Source organism: Herpailurus yagouaroundi, unplaced genomic scaffold, assembly GCF_014898765.1.
Source record: "Herpailurus yagouaroundi ecotype Mexico unplaced genomic scaffold, PumYag 192, whole genome shotgun sequence".
NCBI lineage: Eukaryota > Metazoa > Chordata > Mammalia > Carnivora > Felidae > Herpailurus > Herpailurus yagouaroundi.
The window spans coordinates 1,604,604-1,620,454 of record NW_024412423.1 but is presented as its reverse complement, the minus strand read 5'-3'; the positions used below and the strand labels follow the sequence as shown (position 1 = coordinate 1,620,454).

Sequence of the window (15,851 nt, the reverse complement as noted above, 5' to 3'; positions counted from 1 at the left end):
GACTGAGATGCCCCACTGGGGGTGGGGGGAGGGGCTCAGACAGGTGGCTGCTCTCAAGTCCCAGCAGATCTTCCTGCACCCATTCCAGTCACTTATCTGTGAATAAACTGCCTACCTCATCAGTTCCTAACAGAATCCCTCTGTCTGGCCTTAGACATACTAGACAGAGGCTCCTGTCCCCAAGAATGTTCATTTTTTTTAAATGTTGCCATTCATAGGCACCCTCTAGCAACTCTGTTCTCTCAAAGCTTATAATCCTCATGGAGCATTTGTCAAAGGACTACAAATCTTTTCTTTTCCCAAAGGATTGCAATTCTAATTATTTTCTATTTTTTTTTTTTTTTTGGTAATAGAAATGTGATTGTGTATAATAAAGTTTTTCAAAAGAAAGACTAGCTAAGTCAAGATTTTCTACAAAAACACTCATTTTGATAGGTTTCTCCCATAAAATGTACATAAATAGGTGTAAGAGACAGTGAATTTGCAATATAAGAGATACAAATACTTATAAAGATAATATTATCCCAAAGCTTCTGCTGCTTCTAGAAATTTCAGTTCCAATTTGAAATGGTTTTGAGGATCAATAATGTTAAAGGAAGATGCTGCTTCTGCTAGAAAATGCTGAAGGCAGGATTGAAGCCTCTCCTCTCTGAATGTACAAGTTCTCACATGTTGGTCACTGGGCCTCTGAGCACTAATAATGAATAAGAGAGTGGGGAGGGAGGGATGGCATATCTCCAGGCACCTGGAATCTGAGCTCCCTCTCTGTCCCTTGGCCTCTATATTTTTTTCTCAGTATAATTCTGGGTCCCACCCAAGCCATTGGCACCAGGATGAAGTGATGAGGGCCACTTCTTACAATTTCACATGATATTTTCATGACCTCGGGTTGTGGAAGGGAAGGAATCATGTGCATAGGAACTGTGATTTTTCAACTGTCTCAAGTGCAGACAGCATCACATTTAAATGGTCTTTAAGTTCAAGACCTGATTCAGAGTCAGGAGAGGTCCATATCTTCTGCTGGGGCATGAGGTCTGCCAGCACAAGTATGGGAAATGAATGCAGAGATGACCAGGCAGGACCCAAAGTTCATGAAACCCATCTTAGTACTTGGATGTCTTCAATATATTTCACTTGTCAGGGGACTCAGAGCTTGACATTGGAATGTGGATGGGCTTGGAGCTGGTCCTGGGAAGGAGAAGGTAATGTGCACAGGAAATTGCTGAGTGGAACAGACCCCTTCAGGGCTGGCTTAAATGGCCCAAACCCTCTTCCTGGATCACTGCTTCTGAACTTGCCTTCCACAGGGGCCATGAGGTCCTCAGCACCTTTGCTTTGGGCCCCAGTTATAAAGGACAAACTCTGTGATAAGTCCTTTCCAGTCTCATGAAGATGGGACCACGGGCAGAAGCTGGTCTTTTAATTCTGCACTCTGCTCAGGGCACAGTGTGATGGCTGGCCCAGCCCATGTTGGTCACTTAAGAGCCATAAAGTTCAATACAGAAGAAACCTACCTGAGACCTAGGGTCTACTGCAGGGCTTCTCCATAACTATGGGCCAGGGTTCATTTGTTGGCCTTCTGTATAGTCCCATGTAAGTCCTACAAAACCATCAGCATCTGGGGACACCGTCGCCAGCTCTTCTCTATGGCCCTGGGCTTGGGCACAAAGGAATCATCTTTGTCAGGACAGGATTCTTCTCCTTTGTCTCAAGATGAAACTCATTTCCAAAGATTCCCTATTCTTGTAAGAAACTCTAGGTTTCCTGGTCTCTCCAAGGACTGGTCTAGAAGGGACAGAGAAATGTGGATGCACCTTGGCATGGCTCTGTATCTGAGTGGTTTTCAGAGATTCCCCTTCTACACTGACAAGGCCCACACATGCCTTTATGTCTGCTGGTGGGAGATGATAAATCTTTAAATAGCAATGTCAGGAACTGGCATCACTAGGAGAAGCAATGTCCAATACCTCTACTCAAGGGTATGTCAGGAAGCATCTCTGTGCCTGGATATTGCTTAATAATGAATAGAAGTCTGAAAGCCTTCAGTTAATTGTAATTACTGATCTAGAAGGGATCTTCCTTTGTTTCAGGGAGTGTCAACTGTCCTCATGAAAGTCCTTGTTCTTCTTTAGGTCGCCAGGATTTTGTGGACGAAGTCAGAACTCCAGGTATGTGGAGTCACAGCTGTCATCCTCGCAGCTGCCCTGTGGGCTGGGAGAGGAACTTAGGGCTGATGAAGGTGTTGAGGCTAGGACTGGAAATACAGAGAGAAAAAAAAAGTGTTCAATTGTTGTGACCACAAAGAAAACCTTGTTTCTTCTTCTTCCATTCTGTTAGAATTTTTTTAAGCTTATTTGAGAGAGAAAGGGGGGAGTGAGGGGGGAAAGAGGAGAATCCCAAGCAGGCTCTGTGCTGCCAGCATGGAGCCCAAAATGGGGCTTGATCTCCTAACTCTGGGATCATGAGCCAAAATCCAGAGTTGGATGCTTAACTGACTGAGCCACCCAGGGGCCCCTATGTTAGAATTTTAGATTTCTGTGAAGAGTCACCTAATGTAAAAAATAGATTGTTTAACATGAAATAGCAGATTCACAGGCAAGCCATTATAAATTAAAATATAATATTGAAAATAATGACTTTATTAACACTAAGAACTGAGAAATGTGTCATTTTAAAGTAATGAAGAACCTCAGTCCCAAGTTAGGAATCAATAATTTACCTCAAAATTCTCACAGAGCTTCCCCTTCTGCCTATGATGCAATAACAAGATCCAGATTCCCTCCAGCATCAAACACATAAAAAGCCAGATGAATGACATTATCTGCATGTCTCAGACACTGGGCAAAAAGATGAAGGACAGTATCCGGAGGCAGGAAGCAGGTTGGGGTGCCCAGCTCAGAGCCCGCTAAGCTTCCAGGATGCAGTGAGGAGGGGATCCAGGCAAAGAGTGGGGGGAGGTCTCCCTAAAGTAAGGAAATAGGGATGAGAATATGAGGAGGGGAAGGCAGCCGGGAATCCAAGAACAGACTTACAGAGGGGAGGAAGGAGTGGCTGAATTGGGGGGTGGGGGTGAGGTTGAAGAGCAGCCAGGAAGAGGGGTCATTGAATTATCTTCAGGTATAATGGTTAGTGCAAATTGAAAGATAAATTCATTTTCTGGTGCCAAACAGGAAAGATACTACCCCTCCTTTTTCTTTCAGAGCATTTTTTAAAGAACACCTGTATCTGCAAATTCTTTCTCTGTCCTTTGGTATATAATATTTTTAAAAGCAAAATAACCTTCTTGCCAGCTTTTCATAGAGTACCTGGGAGCCATCTCTATGAAACTGCATTTCACACAGAGTGTCCTTCTAACTTCAAATATGCCATTGAGAAACTTCAGAAATTATTCACACAGAAAGTCTTCTTAATTGTAATCAAGGAAGGTGGAACCCCCTATGCCACCATCATCCTGGGAGGGTAGAGCCTTAACTCCAGCAGGTGCCTGGCTCTAACACAAACATACCTCTTAAAATATTAAAAATTATTTTTCCAGGAGAAGAAGATGGCAGCAGAGTAGGAGGACCCTAGGCTTGTCTCATTCCACAAACACAACTAGATCAAATCATCCTAAATACCCAAGAAATTGACCTGAAGACTGACAGAACAAATTCTACAATTAAAGGGGGGAGAGGAGACCATATAGAAGAAGACAAAGACTTAGACAAAGTGCCAAGATGGAGGAATCCATCCCAAATGAAAGAACAAGATAAGGACATGGCCAGAGATCTATGTGAAACAGATATAAGTAACGTGGTTCATGGATAATTTAAAGCAACAATCATAAAGATACTCATTGGGCTTGAGAAAAGAATGGAAGGCATCCGTGAGACCCTTACCACAGAGATAAGAGTTAAAAAAAAAATCAGAAATGAAGAATGCAGTGAATCAGACTGGAGATGCAATGAACAGCAGTCTGGAAGAAGAATGAATAGGTGATATAGAAGAAAAAATAATGAAAAATGATGAAGCTGAACAAGAGAGAATTATGCAACATGAGAATAGACTTGGGAAATTCAGTGACTCCATCAAACAAACATAATAACATTCATATTCTAGGAGTCCCAGAAGAAGAGTGAGAAAAGGGGCCAGAAAATGTACTTGAAGAAATAATAGCTAAAAACTTTTCTAATTTGGGGAAGGAAACAGATATCCAGATCCAGAAGGCACAGAGAACTTCCATCAAAATCAACAAAAGCAACCCACATTAAGGCATACATGTAAAACAAAGTGATTAAAAAATCTTAAAAGCAGCAAGACAAAAGAAGTTCTTAACAAGAGAAAACCCCATAAGGCTAACTGCAGATTTCTCAACAGAAACTTGGCAGGGAATGGCATGATATATTCAAAGTGCTGAATAGGAAAATACAGTAGCCAAGAATACTCTACCTAGAAAGGCCTACTCATTCAGAATACAGAGATAGGGTGTCCCAAATAAAAACTAAAGGAGTTTGTGACCACTAAACTAGCCCTACAAGAAATATTAAAGATGACTACATGAGTGGGGGGGGGGAAAAGAGACCAAAAGTGACCAAGACAAAGAATCAGAGAAAATCTGTAGAGACCAAAACAAGTAATAAAATGGCAATAAATAAATATCAATTATTTTGCATGTAAATGGACTAAGGGCTCCAATAAAAAAAAGGGTGTCAATGGGTAAGAAAAAAAGACCCATCTATATATTGCCTACAAGAGACTCATGTTAGACATAAAGACACCTGCAGATTGAGGAAGTTGAGAAACAATTATCATGCAAATGAATGTCAAAAGTAATACTTAACATCAGACAAACTAGACTTCTTTGTTATTGTTTTTATTCTGCTTTGGTATCAGCGTTAATACTGGCCTCATAGAATGATTATGAATGTTTCCTCTATTCCAAATTTGTAAGATTTTGATAAATATTGTCATTAATTTTTTTTGTTTTTTGATGTTTGGTGGAATTCAATGAAACTATGTAGTTTTAGATTTTTTTGTCCTGGGAGATGTTTGATTCCTAATTCAACTTTCATTCTTGCTACTGATGTAAGATGATTTCCTATTTTTTGGATTCAAGATTCATGATTCAGCCTTGGTAACTTGTGCATTTTTAAGGAATTATCTGCTTTTTTCTGAAGTTATCTTGGTGTGATAACAGATTACTATAAACAGTATTATATTATGTATTTCTGTGGTATCTGTTGTATTGTTTTCCATTTCTCATTGTTTTTTGCAATATAAAGAATTGCCAATTTAAAAAAAACTGGCCATTACTTTCAATATTTTATTTATAAAAAAAATTATTTCCCCTTCAGTAAAGGTAATTAAACATAAGTGGTAACGCAAGTCACCAGGTGAATTTAAGGTGAACTATGTATAGGGCACCTGGGTGGCCCAATTGGTTGAGATTCTCTTTCTCTGTCTCTCTCTCTTGCCCTCCCTAACCCTCCCCAACACTCCCCTGCTTGCACTGTCTCAAAATAATAACCATTAAGAAATTAAAACAACCTGTGACAAATGGTGCTGTCAAGTCTTCTTGCTTGAGAACCAGCTGTGCTTTATCTTGAGAAAATGTGATGCACTGGGTTGTCATTCCCTGGCTGAATAAAAGGGTGGGATTCCTTCTGTCTTTGCCATCTTATTAGTGGATTGTCTGTGATGATTGTCTGGTTTAAATGTATTTAATAATTTCAGGTTTTCTCCCACCTTTGGTGGATAGATTGGTGTGGCAAGAGATCTTGTTCTTAACTATTTCTTCCCATAGGAAGTGGATATCCTTGTGCTAGAGGGAACCCAATACCTCAGCGGCAGAAACTTTCCCTTCCTTATGCAGCAGCCAAGGCCCAGCACCCAGGAAAGGAGGCCACCACCTGCAGTGGAGTCCACCTGCTGGAGCAGATCCCCTGAAATGCAGCCTGGAGGGGCCCTGTCTCCTCCTCTTCCTGGCTGTTCGCCTCTTGTTGCTTCACAGCAGACCTCTGGGGCCATTGGTGTGGTCCCCTTGATTCCTGTGATAACAAGATGCTGCTGCTCCTGTTGCTTATAACAACACCATGAACATTCATGGGTATGATTGGAGGGGTATGGAGAAACAGAAAATGAAGGAAGATGTGAAGGGTGTGTGTGTGTGTGTGTATGAAAAGTCGCATGCATATTTTATAATGTATACCAAACATGAAGTTCATTTTGACAGAACTTAAAGACTCTTAAGATTCTTTATGGAACTGAACTATTGACAGAATGTCCTGATGTTAGTAGCATTTGCTAAGTCTTGTGAAAATAGGCCAGGTTGGCATAGTGTATGTTGGTTTCTTCCTTGTACTTTTACTTGTACCTTTAACCTTCTCCAAACTCCTCACCAAAGACAGAGACCTGTAATTATGGCCATGTCTTAACTGTGCCATTGAATGGAGAATGTATCAACTCAACTTATTTCTTACCGGTGCTGGAGGCTCTGAACAGCTGTCACTTGTCGGAAGTTGTAGAGCTTAAGTAGTGCCCTCATCTGGCCAGATAAGGGCAATGGGTTCCCTCCCATGACAGCTGCTGACTTGGCCTGCCTTGGGCAGCTGTAACTGGGGACAGTTGGATCTCCTCCAGGAAGCCACCTTAGGGAGTTCTCCAAGGTCCCACTATCCCTGTGGTAGGCATGGTAGACAAGGAATCTCAAATTTGGGCAAAATATGGCCTCTAATGATGTCTTCGACAGCAAATTCTAGAATCAGAGCCCTGTGGGGACTGTTTGTAAAGCCACCTGCCGGGAAAGGAGGGAGTCATCCATCAATCCACTCTGGGATTTCATGGTACTGTTGCCTTGGTTTGTTTTAGGATTTTTTTTTTTTGAGAAATTTTAGGTTTACAGCAGAATTGAGTGGAAGGTATAGAGTTCTCATATGCCCTCATGCATGCATAGCCTTCCCTACTACCAACATATTGTACTGAATCTGTAGATCAAGTTGGGAAGAATTCTTGACACTATGGAGTCTTCCTATCCATGAATAAAGATTGTCTAGTTCATGGATTTCTTTCAATTTTCTTTAGTTCATGGGTTGTACCCCTATCTGGCCAGACAAGAGCAATGGGTTCCCTCCCATGACAGCTGATTTGGCTTGCCTTTGGCAGCTGTAACTGGGGCAGCTGGATGCCCTCCAGGAAGCCACCTTAGGGAGCTATCCAAGGTCCCACTATCACTTTATTCTGTGGTAGGCATTGTAACCTTTATTCTGTGATATACTATCATCTTCTATAACCTCTAGATAATTTTTTTTAAAAATGGCCCTACTATGCAATCCTTCAATCTGGGTTTTATTAATAAGTTACATCCACACATATACTCTTCCCATTACCTGTACCTCTGCTCCCACCCTCACTCCCTGTAAAAGTAACCATTATCAGTTTTGCATTGATTTTTTTCCTGCCATTTGTGGTTTTAAAGTATATGAATGTATTCTTAAACAATAAAATATTCTTTCACCTGTATTAAAAGGATATACTTATCATGTTGTATGAATAAGGATTTATTCATTTAAAAAGTTTTTGATATATTGCCATATATTTCAGGTGTGAAACATGATATTTGTGTATCTCATGAAATCACAATTCTGGTTAATATTCATCACCATACATAGTTACAAATATATTTTCCTTGTGATGATAACTTTAAAGTGTACCTTCTTAGCAGTATAATACAATGCAGTAATACAATGGAGTAACATGAGGCAATATGTATAGTCACTATACTGAATATTACGTCCCTCAGGACTTATTTTATAACTAGAAGCTTGTATGTTTTAACCCCCTTCATTTCACCCACCCCAAAATCCTTGCCTTTGAACAGATTGGCAATCACTATCTATCAGAATTGGTTTTTTCTTTTAAGATTCCATATATAAGTGAGATCATACAGTATTTATAATTTTGGACATCCACATACAAAAGAATAAAACTGGACCACCCTCTTACACCATACACAAAAGTTAATGTATTAAAGACTTGGAGGGGGGCCTAGGTGGCTCAATTGGTTGAGCATCCAACTCTTAATTTCAGGTCAGGTCATGATCTCAGAGTTTATCAGATTGAGCCCCACATCGGACTCTGCGCTCACAGCGTAGAGCCTGCTTGAGATTCTCTTCCCCCACCCCCTCTCTCTCCAAATGAGGAAATGAAAAAAAAATGTGGAATGTAATACCTGAAACCATAAAACTAGAAGAAAACAGGCAGTAAATTCCTTAACATTGGTCTTAGTGGTGACTTTTTTCCCCCTTTGGATCTGACACCAAAAGCAAAGGCAATAAAAGCAAACACAAACAAGTGGAGCTACATAAAACTAAAAAGCTTCTGCATAGCAAAGGAAACCATCAGCAAAATGAAAACACAACTTATGGAATAGAAGAAAATGTTTGCAAATCATTGTTCATACTCTCCATGGGAGCTTCCTGGGTGAAATCTGAAATGGGGCCCTATGTGCAGAGGGTAGGGAGAGACTGAAGAAAGGCAGGAAACTCCAGCTTGACAGGTGGCAGGTTTCATAAGCAAGGGGACTTGCATATGAAGCTTGTCTTGGGTGACCAGAAGATGAGTAGATTTCCACATCTGCCCATTAAATCTTAATAGTTTATATATAAGTCTTCACTGAGTTCAGTCACTGAGACCATCTCAAGGCTATGTCCTTGGGGTGGATTCTGGGAGCAGGGAAGGTAAGCGGGCTGCACATTCCAAGGACACGAGGTGCTGTGAGGAGCCTCCAATTTCCAGGTCTAGCTCATGGGTGTAATCATTTCAATGACATCCTCTAACAATCCAACACTTGTGACCAACTCTTATAATCTCACACTTCTCTTGTGCAGTGTGTCGAGTGATCAGCAATGTGTCCTGTTCCCAATATAAGGATGCCTGGGTGTTTGAATGTCTGTAATCTGACATTTGTAATCTGAGGTAACCTATGAAACCCATTCCAAATCTGGCATCGCCACCATGGCTCTGATGGTAATATTTATAGGGCCATTATGGTCAGCACTATAATGGGCTGCCTGTGTAGTTTGAGAGAAAGGATACCAATGCCCAGTCTTATTGATGGTGTGTACCACAGACCAAGTTTCTGGATCAGTATAGGTAATATTGGATGAACTAAGAGTACTAGTCCCAGCTCATTTGTTCTCAATGTACTGTTTTTGACCCTTCCAATTCCCTACCTAGAGTGGTGATACCCATCTTGGTGAGCTACCCACATAATCAACATCCGGGCTGATTTCTTTGTCAGGAATATGATTGAGCCCACTGTAGAAAGGAATTGTCAGGTGCCTATCCTGTAACTGGATGCCATAGCAGCAACAGAAGTATAAGGCTGAAGACTGGTACCATTGACTCTTGAACAACACAGGTTTGAACTGCAAGGTCCGTTGATACACAGCCTTGTTTCAACTGGAAAACTTTTGGAGTTTAAAAAAAAATTTTTTTAAATTAAAAAAAAAAACTTGCGGATGAACCATGTAGCCAAGAAGCATTGAAAAAATTAAGTTAGGTATATCGCAAATGAGTAAGATATTTGTGGACAGCACCTCATTTTATCACTACTGTAAAATATATAAAATCTAAGAAGTTAAAAATTCATCAAAACTTATGTACACAAACACTACCAGACAGCATATGGTGCCATTTGCAATTGAGAGAAATATAAAGATGCGGTATTAAGTTGTAACTGCATAAACTTAACTTTAGTATACTGTACTGCTGTAATAATTTTATAGCCACTTCCTGTTGCTATCGCAGTGAGCTCAAGTGTGGTGAATATCTGCTTAAAATGCCATGTGACACTAATCCACGTCGGCAATTTAACTCTGCAATAAATTGTGTATTGCACTTAAAAGTGATCTCTTGTGTTTCTTGCATATTTTTCATTGGGTTTAGTGCACTACCATAAACCTCAAATAACACCATGGGACCCATATCAAGTGCTACTAGTGATGCTGGAAGAAGCAGAGAAAAGTCACGACATTATAAGATTACACCAGATTGAAGTTTATATGCACCAGATTGAAGTTTACACCTGCAGTTGCCCACTATTTTAAGGTAAATTAATCCAGTGTGAGGACTTCTGTAATAAAAGGAAGTTCGTGAAGCCACCACTGCAGCTGCACCAGCAAACACAAAATCCTTGAACTTTTTGGTAAAATATCTCTTGTCTCATACTGAGGGTGCAGTATTTATGTTGGTGCAGAATTGCTACAAGAAAGGCATACCTATAGATTCTAATATTATCCCAGAAAAAGCAAAGTTATTGTATGACAACTTAAAGCAAAAAGCAGGTAAAAAGATATAAAGGTAAAAAGATAGGATATAAAGCTGTAGAATTTAATGCCAACAAAGGATGGTTTGACAATTTTAGAAGTTTGGCTTTAAAATGTCAAGAAAATAGAAGAAGCCACTTCTGCCAACCAAGGGGCAGCAGACAAGTTTCCAGATGCCATTAAGAAAACCATTGAGTAGGGGCATCTGGCTGGCTCAGTTGGTGTAGCCTAAGATTCTTGATCTCAGGGTTGTAAGTTCGAGCCCCAAGTTGGGTGTAGAGATTACTTAATAAAATCTTTTGAAAAGTCATTGAGTAGAAAGGATATATTTCCTGGACAGGTTTTTTTTTTTTTTTTATAGTATGAAATTTATTGTCAAATTGGTTTCCATACAACACCCAGTGCTCATCCCAACAGGTGCCCTCCTCAATGCCCATCACCCACCCTCCCCTCCCTCCCACCCCGTCAACCCTCAGTTTATTGTCAGTTTTTAAGAGTCTCTTATGGTTTGGCTCTCTTCCTCTTTTTTTTTTTCTTCCCCTCCCCCATGGTCTTCTGTTAAGTTTCTCAGGATCCACATAAGAGTGAAAACATATGGTATCTTTCTCTGTATGACTTATTTCACTTAGCATAACAATCTCCAGTTCCATCCATGTTGCTACAAAAGGCCAAATATCATTCTTTCTCATTGCCTACCCCAATGTTTATAGCAGCACTTTCAACAATAGCCAAATTATGGAAAGAGTCCATCAACTGAAGAATGGATAAAGACATTGTGGTTTAGGGACCCAGAGGAAGATGGCGGCATAGGAGGACGCTGGGCTCACCGCGCGTCCTGCTGATCACTTAGATTCCACCTACACCTGCCTAAATAACCCAGAAAACCACCAGAGGATTAGCAGAACGGAGTCGCCGGAGCCAAGCGCAGACGAGAGGCCCACGGAAGAGGGTAGGAAGGGCGGCGAGGCGGTGCGCGCTCCACGGACTGGCGGGAGGGAGCCGGGGCGGAGGGGCGGCTCGCCAGCCAAGCAGAGCCCCCAAGTCTGGCTTGCAAAAAGCAGAGGGGCCTGACGGACTGTGTTCAGACAGCAAGCGCGACTTAGCGGCTGGGAGGTCATAAGTTAACAGCTCTGCTCAGAAAGCGGGAAGGCTGGAGGACAAAGGGAAGGAAAGCTGCTGAGCCCCCGGACGACAGAGCTCAGTTTGGTGGGGAACAAAGGCGCTCGCCAGCGCCATCTTCCCCGCCCATCCCCCAGCCAAAATCCCAAAGAGAACCAGTTCCTGCCAGGGAACTTGCTCGCTCCGCGCAAACACCCAACTCTGCGCTTCTGGGGAGCCAAACCTCCGGCAGCGGATCTGACTCCCTGCTGCTGCCACAGGGCCCCTCCTGAAGTGGATCACCTAAGGAGAAGCAAGCTAAGCCTGCCCCTCCTGCCCCTGTGCACCTTGCCTACCCACCCCAGCTAAGACGCCAGATCCCCAGCATCACAAGCCTGGCAGTGTGCAAGTAGCCCAGACAGGCCACCCCACCCCACAGTGAATCCCGCCCCTAGGAGAGGGGAAGAGAAGGCACACACCAGTCTGACTGTGGCCCCAGCGGTGGGCTGGGGGCAGACATCAGGTCTGACTGCGGCTCCGCCCACCAACTCCAGTTATACACCACAGCACAGGGGAAGTGCCCTGCAGGTCCTCACCACGCCAGGGACTATCCAAAATGACCAAGCGGAAGAATTCCCCTCAGAAGAATCTCCAGGAAATAACAACAGCTAATGAGCTGATCAAAAAGGATTTAAATAATATAACAGAAAGTGAATTTAGAATAATAGTCATAAAATTAATCGCTGGGCTTGAAAACAGTATAGCTGACAGCAGAGAATCTCTTGCTACAGAGATCAAGGGACTAAGGAACAGTCACGAGGAGCTGAAAAACGCTTTAAACGAGATGCAAAATAAAATGGAAACGACCACGGCTCGGATTGAAGAGGCAGAGGAGAGAATAGGTGAACTAGAAGATAAAGTTATGGAAAAAGAGGAAGCTGAGAAAAAGAGAGATAAAAAAATCCAGGAGTATGAGGGGAAAATTAGAGAACTAAGTGATACACTAAAAAGAAATAATATACGCATAATTGGTATCCCAGAGGAGGAAGAGAGAGGGAAAGGTGCTGAAGGGGTACTTGAAGAAATAATAGCTGAGAACTTCCCTGAAGTGGGGAAGGAAAAAGGCATTGAAATCCAAGAGGCACAGAGAACTCCCTTCAGACGTAACTTGAATCGATCTTCTGCACGACATATCATAGTGAAACTGGCAAAATACAAGGATAAAGAGAAAATTCTGAAAGCAGCAAGGGGTAAACGTGCCCTCACATATAAAGGGAGACCTATAAGACTCGTGACTGATCTCTCTTTTGAAACTTGGCAGGCCAGAAAGAGTTGGCACGAGATTTTCAGTGTGCTAGACAGAAAGAATATGCAGCCGAGAATCCTTTATCCAGCAAGTCTGTCATTTAGAATAGAAGGAGAGATAAAGGTCTTCCCAAACAAACAAAAACTGAAGGAATTTGTCACCACTAAACCAGCCCTACAAGAGATCCTAAGGGGGACCCTGTGAGACAAAGTACCAGAGACATCACTACAAGCATAAAACATACAGACATCACAATGACTCTAAACCCATATCTTTCTATAATAACACTGAATGTAAATGGATTAAATGCGCCAACCAAAAGACATAGGGTATCAGAATGGATAAAAAAAACAAGACCCATCTATTTTCTGTCTACAAGAGACTCATTTTAGACCTGAGGACACCTTTAGATTGAGAGTGAGGGGATGGAGAACTATTTATCATGCTACTGGAAGCCAAAAGAAAGCTGGAGTAGCCATACTTATATCAGACAAACTAGACTTTAAATTAAAGGCTGTAACAAGAGATGAAGAAGGACATTATATAATAGTGACAGGGTCTATCCATCAGGAAGAGCTAACAATTATAAATGTCTATGCACCGAATACCGGAGCGCCCAAATATATAAAACAATTACTCATAAACACAAACAACCTTATTGATAAGAATGTGGTCATTGCAGGGGACTTTAACACCCCACTTACAGAAATGGATAGATCATCTAGACACACGGTCAATAAAGAAACAAGGGCCCTGAATGAGACATTGGATCAGATGGACTTGACAGATATATTTAGAACTCTGCATCCCAAAGCAACAGAATATACTTTCTTCTCGAGTGCACATGGAACATTCTCCAAGATAGATCATATACTGGGTCACAAAACAGCCCTTCATAAGTTTACAAGAATTGAAATCATACCATGCATACTTTCAGACCACAATGCTATGAAGCTTGAAATCAACCACAGAAAAAAGTCTGGAAAACCCCCAAAAGCATGGAGGTTAAAGAACACCCTACTAACGAATGAGTGGGTCAACCAGGCAATTCGAGAAGAAATTAAAAAATATATGGAAACAAACGAAAATGAAAATACAACAATCCAAACGCTTTGGGACGCAGCGAAGGCAGTCCTGAGAGGAAAATACATTGCAATCCAGGCCTATCTCAAGAAACAAGAAAAATCCCAAATACAAAATCTAACAGCACACCTAAAGGAAATAGAAGCAGAACAGCAAAGGCAGCCTAAACCCAGCAGAAGAAGAGAAATAATAAAGATCAGAGCAGAAATAAACAATATAGAATCTAAAAAAACTGTAGAGCAGATCAACGAAACCAAGAGTTGGTTTTTTGAAAAAATAAACAAAATTGACAAACCTCTAGCCAGGCTTCTCAAAAAGAAACGGGAGATGACCCAAATAGATAAAATCATGAATGAAAATGGAATGATTACAACCAATCCCTCAGAGATACAAACAATTATCAGGGAATACTATGAAAAATTATATGCCAACAAATTGGACAACCTGGAAGAAATGGACAAATTCCTGAACACCCACACTTCCAAAACTCAATCAGGAGGAAATAGAAAGCTTGAACAGACCCATCACCAGCGAAGAAATTGAATCGGTTATCAAAAATCTCCCAACAAATAAGAGTCCAGGACCAGATGGCTTCCCAGGGGAGTTCTACCAGACGTTTAAAGCAGAGATAATACCTATCCTTCTCAAGCTATTCCAAGAAATAGAAAGGGAAGGAAAACTTCCAGACTCATTCTATTGAAGCCAGTATTACTTTGATTCCTAAACCAGACAGAGACCCAGTAAAAAAAGAGAACTACAGGCCAATATCCCTGATGAATATGGATGCCAAAATTCTCAATAAGATACTAGCAAATCGAATTCAACGGCATATAAAAAGAATTGTTCACCATGATCAAGTGGGATTCATTCCTGGGATGCAGGGCTGGTTCAACATTCACAAATCAATCAACGTGATACATCACATTAACAAAAAAAAAAGAGAAAAACCATATGATCCTGTCAATCGATGCAGAAAAGGCCTTTGACAAAATCCAGCACCCTTTCTTAATAAAAACCCTTGAGAAAGTCGGGATAGAAGGAACATACTTAAAGATCATAAAAGCCATTTATGAAAAGCCCACAGCTAACATCATCCTCAACGGGGAAAAACTGAGAGCTTTTTCCCTGAGATCAGGAACACGACAGGGATGCCCACTCTCACCGCTGTTGTTTAACATAGTGCTGGAAGTTCTAGCACCAGCAATCAGACAACAAAAGGAAATCAAAGGCATCAAAATTGGCAAAGATGAAGTCAAGCTTTCGCTTTTTGCAGATGACATGATATTATACATGGAAAATCCGACAGACTCCACCAAAAGTCTGCTAGAACTGATCCATGAATTCAGCAAAGTTGCAGGATACAAAATCAATGTACAGAAATCAGTTGCATTCTTATACACTAACAATGAAGTAACAGAAAGACAAATAAGGAAATTGATCCCATTCACAATTGCACCAAGAAGCATAAAATACCTAGGAATAAATCTAACCAAAGATGTAAAGGATCTGTATGCTGAAAACTATAGAAAGCTTATGAAGGTAATTGAAGAAGATTCAAAGAAATAGAAAGACATTCCCTGCTCATGGATTGGAAGAATAAATATTGTCAAAATGTCAATACTACCCAAAGCTATCTACACATTCAATGCAATCCCAATCAAAATTGCACCAGCATTCTTCTCGAAACTAGAACAAGCAATCCTAAAGTTCATATGGAACCACAAAAGGCCCCGAATAGCCAAAGTAATTTTGAAGAAGAAGACCAAAGCAGGAGGCATCACAATCCCAGACTTTAGCCTCTACTACAAAGCTGTCATCATCAAGACAGCATGGTATTGGCACAAAAACAGACACATAGACCAATGGAATAGAATAGAAACCCCAGAACTAGACCCACAAACGTATGGCCAACTCATCTTTGACAAAGCAGGAAAGAACATCCAATGGAAAAAAGACAGTCTCTTTAACAAATGGTGCTGGGAGAACTGGACAGCAACATGCAGAAGGTTGAAACTAGACCACTTTCTCACACCATTCACAAAAATAAACTCAAAATGGAT

At 41.2% G+C, this 15,851-nt stretch overlaps 1 long non-coding RNA gene across 1 annotated transcript; it reads left to right on the top strand.

Moving 5' to 3' along the window:
- The first annotated feature begins 1,598 nt into the window (after positions 1-1,598).
- Positions 1,599-7,520, top strand: LOC121010535 (uncharacterized). The gene is made up of 2 exons (XR_005781217.1): positions 1,599-2,168; positions 5,783-7,520. It is a non-coding gene; the product is annotated as an uncharacterized LOC121010535 (long non-coding RNA).
- Positions 7,521-15,851: the final 8,331 nt, after the last annotated feature.